At 38.6% G+C, this 7,251-nt stretch overlaps 1 long non-coding RNA gene across 2 annotated transcripts; it reads left to right on the top strand.

The window, feature by feature from the left end:
• On the top strand, positions 1 to 3,725 carry LOC127308867 (uncharacterized). 2 transcript variants are annotated; one of them, XR_011746464.1, is made up of 4 exons: positions 1 to 672; positions 1,166 to 1,299; positions 2,396 to 2,459; positions 2,895 to 3,725. It is a non-coding gene; the product is annotated as an uncharacterized lncRNA (long non-coding RNA). The 2 variants fall into 2 exon arrangements; XR_007856817.2 differs by lacking the exons at positions 2,396 to 2,459; positions 2,895 to 3,725 and adding an exon at positions 1,809 to 2,149.
• Positions 3,726 to 7,251: the final 3,526 nt, after the last annotated feature.

Below are 7,251 nucleotides of genomic sequence, written 5' to 3'. Positions count from 1 at the left end.
TCTCTATGACACTCTTATTCATGGTAGTAATTCTTAAAAACTGATTCAATGCCCTAAAAAATGGGTGTCATATGAGTCTATTAACCCTGTGAAGGAATACATCTATTTTAGTTCCATGAGCTTGCACCTCTCCAACACATCTCAAAGGAATTCTGAACTACTGTTGTAAGTTTCTTTGTCACGGTTACTTAATTGAAACATTTGAATATGCTTGTGATATTTCCAGCAAGCCTTTTCAATGAAAAAATCTTGATAATATTAGTTTTTCTCTTTTATAGTCCCCTGTTTTTTCTCAATATTGAACATGAATACCATGAGAATGCTACTGAGGTGTGCTTTCCTTTGGTGAATTTAGCGACCTTCTCTCATCAGGCTCCCATGAAGGTCTACAGCGGCAGGGGACTGCCACATCCAATGAGGGCACCATCAGTTATCCTCTTCATCTATCTGTGTTGGTTACGCCTCGATGCATCGGCGCTGGACCTAGAGAAAAATTGCTTGACCTATAGTTCCTCTCTCAATCTCTCACACACACGTTGGTAGACTTTTGTAGCATTTCCCTCTATTTTTCTTGATGCTGGTAGGTTTTCAAGATTGGCCAGACCCGTGCCAAAGGATGAACAATGAAGTGAACAACACGCTCCCCCATAGCTGAGCTCGAATGGAAAGCAGGTAATTAGTACCCAAGCTCATCTCTTCCTCATGGCTCTTTCTCTATTTAATTTGCAGGAATCATTTATGTTTGTACAGATTCCTTATATCTTCGCCTACGAGGAATCTACAGCTTATTCTCATGTTTTTTTTCATACTCTTAAATTTTGGTTGAGCATATATGAACAACCAAAAGTGAGTTGTTTTCTCAACTATTTAAGGTAATGGTATTTTTTTTAGTCATATACTGGTATTTTTTTAAACACTACCTCATAGGATGGAAGATATGAATATTGGTGTGTTGCAGGTTCTCGAACCTATTTGGATTATGCATGTCAAATGTTCTTTTCTGAAAATTTACCCTCCCCTTACAGACATGGCTTTGGATTTGTGTCACCTATCTCTTCATGTCTGAATGCAGGCTCGGTTCCAATCATGGTTTGTATTAAGTGTTGTAAGATCAGTCTTCACTGGATCTGAACTTGCTTTACCTTTTCCTATTCCTATCAGCTAGGTAAAGACACCAAATTCAGTAAGCTGCCATGGTGTTAATTAGTGGCCTCTGGGAAAAGTTGGAGCACGTGCAGACACTACCTTGTGCCAATACTGGCGGCGGCGCATCGACTAAATCGCTGGTCGAAGCACCAGGTGAGAATGCTCCTTTTATTTCTCACTTACGTGAAATGGACTGTTACTTGGTTGATTTTGGTTTACCATTTCTATGGAGATACCAGTTATTATGTTTTATCATCTTTCACAATAAGGTATAATCATTCATTCATTGACTGCACTTTAGTAATTTGTTCTGTCATTGAAACCAATTTTTTTACTTGTATGTTGTTATAAGTAATGCCCAGTCAGACATTCATTGACTGCATTTTATTCTCCCCCACGCTCCTCCCCGCTGCCCTCATCCCTCACGTAGAACCGGCCAACCTCCTTGAACCTCCTCCTTTTTAGACATTATCAACTATCTTACTATCTTAGTTATGTACTGAAGAAGTTGTTGCACTTGGATCCACGCTCTTTTCATGTCCTAGAAATCAATAATTGGTTATGAGTTTACAGTATTTATGTTTTTGTGCCAAATAAAAATTGAAACATTTCATTATATTGATGTTTAAACTGTATGTCAGCCTTACCATTTCCCATTGTAGACCAAAGACTCTGAAGACCGCCGCTGAGATGTCAAATAATACCAAACCAGTTTCAATCTGTGATGATAAAGTCGATGAAAAATACAACACATTTAAGCCATTTGATACTGTTAATGGTCATAGTGATCATTATTATCCGAAACCAGAGTTAAGGCTGGTTCACATAGTTAAGGCCCTGTTTATTCTTTGCCATCTTATAGCAGTACTAAGTTTGTCCTGTCCACAGCCATCAAAAGACTGGGCGAAGCGTATTCAGCGTGAGTGTGAAAGCTTAGAAAAAGATTTGCCCAGATAGTTAACTCTTGCTTATTATACTCAATCTTTTTTATGAACTAGCTCTTGGGTACCAACTTTTCCACTCAGTATCTTGATGCTATTAGTTCAAATCTAATATGGATAGCTCAACTAAACGCTGATCCCATTCGGCTTTAGGTAATGAGTGTACTTGCATTGCCGTGTTACACTAATATAAAGTTCTCGAGATATAATTGGTTTCAGTTCTTGCACATCCGGTTCCTATTTCTGTTAGCTACTTTGGCAGATTACACCATCTGCAGCTAACATTATGTGTCTAATGGATAGTTTAGTAGACAGCTGGTTAACTGCTTCCTCAAATGACTGTACGATGCAAAGCTGTGGTTCTTTTCGAAGGTACTTAGTGCTTGTACCCATATGTAATTGGCAGTTGTTTGTATTTTGAATATCTAAACCTATGTTGTACCTCAAGCCTATTTGGTAGAGCTTCTGTTGTTTTGTTTATACGTATGATTTTTTCACTGAAACAAGTTATTTCACTAATTATTTGGTTTAAAATTAATTGACTCTAAATTAAGATATATTTCAAAAGAATATATGATTCAAATGATGCATGATTTTTGTGGGGGTATAAAATTTGCATATGCACACTTGAGTTCTTTCATGTCTCTTATGAACAATGAGGTGGTATATCTATATATAGCCTGAAGTTCTAGCATTTTTGTTGATATGTACAAGATGGAAATTTACTGTGTCACTTTATAGGTATTTGTACTGAAAATTCTACGCCGTACAGTTTAGGAACCTTAATGAATTATTTTTATACTACAGGAAAAGCCAAACTGCACTAGCCTTTGCTTGCTTTCATATAGCACAGAGGTCGATTATTGGGTGAATATGATTGCAGCCACTTCATCGCTTAGGAACGGCGGCTGTCTGATTGAGCTTGCCAGCCGATCTGCTATTTATTTTTTCACTGCCTGAAATAGAGAGGAGCGCACGGTAAATTCTTACTCAAACTCATTGCACCCTTGGTGCAGTGCCAAAGACATTTAATGAAATACAAATATTTCTAGGGCTTTGTGCAAAAATCTGGGGCTAAGGTTTTGAGACTGGTTGTGCTGATCAACCATCTCCATATCCTTCCTTCAAATAGTTTTCACTTTGCCTTTTTGCTTCTGACCTGCAACTAGAGATTTCTAAAACAACTCCAGTCTGATGTTAGTTTTCTTATAAACAAATCTGTTTGCTCTCCCCTTTTTTTGTTACTTCTTGATGAGTAGAACACATTCATTTTTCATTCTGATGGATTTCAGGACCTACATAATATATTTATGGATATCCTATTTAAATGCAGAATGTGGAAGTGGCTAGATTATGCCAAGTTTTGCAATATACAGTACTGCCATGTTGGATTAGAACAAATAAAGTACACTTCCCCTGCTGAGTATCGTTGTCAAGGTTGTTTTCAGAACACACCAAATCTTTTTCATTTGTCAAATTGGTACAGAGCTAGGCTTATTTTTTGTAATGATAAATCCCTATAAAAAAGCTGCCTACATTTTAATTTATTAACCAATGGGGCAACTCTCGGACTTAGGTTTGTTTGTATTCTATACCAAGTGCAAATAATGCTCCTGGTTTACAAATACTTTCCTCTAATTACAGTATTAGTGCATCATTTATTTTACTCTCCAACATTTCTTATTATGTGATGTCCTTAATATTGCTCTAATTACAACATTCTTTTATGGCGTCTTATCTTATGAATCCGCCTCGGTGTATCCCTGCATCCAAAGTATTCACAACCGGCCTATCAAAATCATAGCGCTAGAGATGGCTCTATCTTAATTTTCTAAAACACGCCCGCTGCCGCCTTAAGTAAGCCTTGCAAATTTGCACAGGCATCCCTGCCGGTTCGACCGCTGCACACACCAGATGTGGAATCCCCATTTGCCACCGTGGCCAATTTTAGTTAGAGGTTTCCGATTGCCATGAAGGCGATCCGTATTTAGAGATGGAGAACTCTCCTATGGCCTATGCCCTGCACTTTGACTCGGACACGGGATCTGATCTGCTGCAGTTGGCTTTAGATGGATCTCCACACGCAGGTTGCCGTGTACTTTACAGTGATGTATGCACGTGAAGCTGAGTAGCTGACTTGATTTCCTTCTTAAGGAAGTGACCAGAATGATACTGTGATAGCCTGGTAGGCATAAGCAGGTCGAATTGCTTCAACATTATTTTTAGGATAAAACACATCGAAATTAGTCTGTATGTGTACTGTAGATGTGTGCTTCTTGTTTTAAACACTTACTATGGCTTGCAAAGTTCCTACTCAAGTTAACATACACCCGCCAGAGCAAAAGAATAAGCAGAGGAAACAAGATGAATGGGGAAGACCAGAAAATGAAGAATAAAGAAGCCAAGGACAAGGTCACATGCTTGTTCAGGATGTGCAACCAAGTAGGATGTCATGATACTCGCAAGAGGCCAAGCAAAATGTTGTAGGAAGAGAAGCCATGAATGTGCAAGACATGATAGAGATGGTGCACCATGAAAGCTTGCATGAAAAATCATGGCTTACTAATAGTAGTACTATTTTATTTGGTCTTAGAAATGTACATATTATTGTAATGGATCAGAATTTTTATTTTGTCTAACTGGTTGTCTTAGTAGTGAGCACATTCACTGAATTGCAGTTTTTCTATCAGGTTTTGGTTCTTGCAGTAACAATATTTTTCAGCAAGTATTAGTATATTGACATGAATCTATGATTATATCTTAGTTTCAGTTCTTACTCGAGTGCAGGGGCTGTAAAATGTTTGTGAATACTTTATCTTAATACTATCTTAATACTTGTTTCAGTACTGCAAGGAAACAAATGTTCAGAGCACCCTCCAAAGGAAAAGGTTCATGTACAAAATCTGTATCATGATAAAGGTTTGTGTATTAGGTGAACTTTGGACATTAGATGATATGTGAGAAGAAACTGACTGGATACTGCTTTCACATCCTCTCAAGAATCAAGGTGTTGGAGTACTGTTTTCTTTCACTTGAAACTGTAGGATTTTATGTCCTCATGTGCCAGCATGATGATACTTTAGTTCACCATTTTCTTAGTAGATGCAGAATTTTGTCCATTCACTTCCCTGTTTGATAAGGCACATTGGCGCTTAGATCAGTTTTTGTTTAGCCGATACTATTGTCTGATTGTTATAGTAAGAACACAGCAGATGGCAACTACAGCAGCAAAGCATAATCAATTGTGTTTTTTTCTAAAATTTCCATTCACAACAACTTACACTCATTATATTCACGTTGTAAACTCCCAAGCTACACACACAACTAACAAAGAGCAAACACAATCGAGTATCTTCTCAGAAGGCTAATCTACAAGTATTAGATACATACAGTAAAAAACAACTAAAAATTTAGGGCCTAGCAATCCCTGGCTAGGGATCTCAATGATCATCGTGCCATTTTTGTTGGTTGCTTCGTCTTGGATATATATAAGTTGCTGTTAGCTTAAGTGAGAACCTTGTGTGTATGTATCTGCCATTATCTCAGAACCATGTGTTATCCCCCGTTATGTGAACTATGTATTACCTTTCAGTAAGACTTGTCTCATGATAAACTGATTTGGTTACAATTCAGTAAAATATTGGTATGAGCTCCACAGGATCGTGCGCCAAGGCGCACATCTTAATCTAGTAAAATGAAATTGCAAAACTGCACCCTGGCTATCTAGTACATACTGGATGCACATGGATATCCAGTGTGTACTGTGCTGAAAATAGCGTGAGAGTAATTATGGGGTGTAAGAGTCGAGCTTATTTCCTCATCCCAAGTCCAGAATTAGGCCCTATTTGCATCTGTCCAATGTCAATTTCAGTGAAACTGCAGGAAGGCTCACGAAGGTCGGAGGCGAACCATGGCTACTCCACGCTGTTCTATGTCGGGGTTAAAGGTAAGTATTCTATCTACCAGTTACTTATGTGTGATAAACCATCTGTTCTCCTGTAATAATCACCCAAAAAGTTTGCTCCAGTTCCATTCTTTAAATTTCGGAATCCCATTGTTCAACTGTGGGCACGTGGCAACAATCAAAATTCATCAGAAAAGTTTTGGGTATTGTCACTGGTTTCGTTCTGACAGGGAGGAGTAACCAGAAACGTGCCGATGGAGTATTCGGCAAGACATTTGCTGCAGCTCTAGCAACGTCCTTTTCAGCTCTCAACCACGTTCACTCGATTGATCTCACGAACACAAAGGTTTTGTGTTCTACTTCCGACGCAGCGATTCTCCATAGAGGTGGGCGTCCTGGTTATAGATGGTCCAAATTTCTCTGGTTAGAGATGGTCCAAACCTGATGGAAACGAAGTGGGATTCCGTGTATTCTTTTTCATGGTTGATTTGATATGGTTTCAATTCCTATTCATGGTTGATTTGATATGGTAAGAGGATGGGATTTGCTCCAAATTTGTTCCCTGATGGAACCGAAGTGGGATTCCATGTATTTTATTTTGTCCAAATGTTGTTCTTTGTTATGCTCTAAATAAATTTGTATCACTGCGTGATTTGTTGCCTGATTGGTGATCTGAATAAAATCTGGAAAGAATAAAGCCTAATTAGAAACGGAAGAACATGCCATTACCCTAAATTTCCGAACATAATTAATTTACCACCATAATGACTTGATCTGTAGATGGCTAGTATAGATGGAAGAAGGAACAGTTTTCTCCTTCTGTAAAAAAAAGAAGGACTTGCGGATTTCAGTTAGGGAGTTATGTACAATGTGCCAAACTGCCTGCACGAATCTCAAAGCTGATTTGGACGTTCAGGATAAGCCTGGGACGCCGACATATATGTAGACTGTGATTTCCGTTCTGCTTCTCCTTTTATTCAGAGGAAGGGACACAACATCGTGCCCGTGGCTGTGGCCGAGCTTTGTGTCACTATCCCACAGACCCGATCACGCTCACTGTAAGTCCTGGGCTCCTGCTCTGTTTTGACTGACGAAACTGAAGATATGATTTAACCGACGAAACTGAAACCTAAACACAACGGCTACCAGATTGTTCAACACACCTACTAGTAATATTAGTGTTCATTGTTCAAAGCGATTGAAATTGTTGCCATTTTATACTGTTTGCTCCAACCCCTATATAGAAACAAAACCTCAGCA

The sequence above is a fragment of the Lolium perenne genome, chromosome 6 (assembly GCF_019359855.2).
Source record: "Lolium perenne isolate Kyuss_39 chromosome 6, Kyuss_2.0, whole genome shotgun sequence".
Lineage (NCBI taxonomy): Eukaryota > Viridiplantae > Streptophyta > Magnoliopsida > Poales > Poaceae > Lolium > Lolium perenne.
The sequence above is the reverse complement of the archived record's forward strand: the minus strand, read 5'-3'. Positions and strand labels throughout refer to the sequence as shown.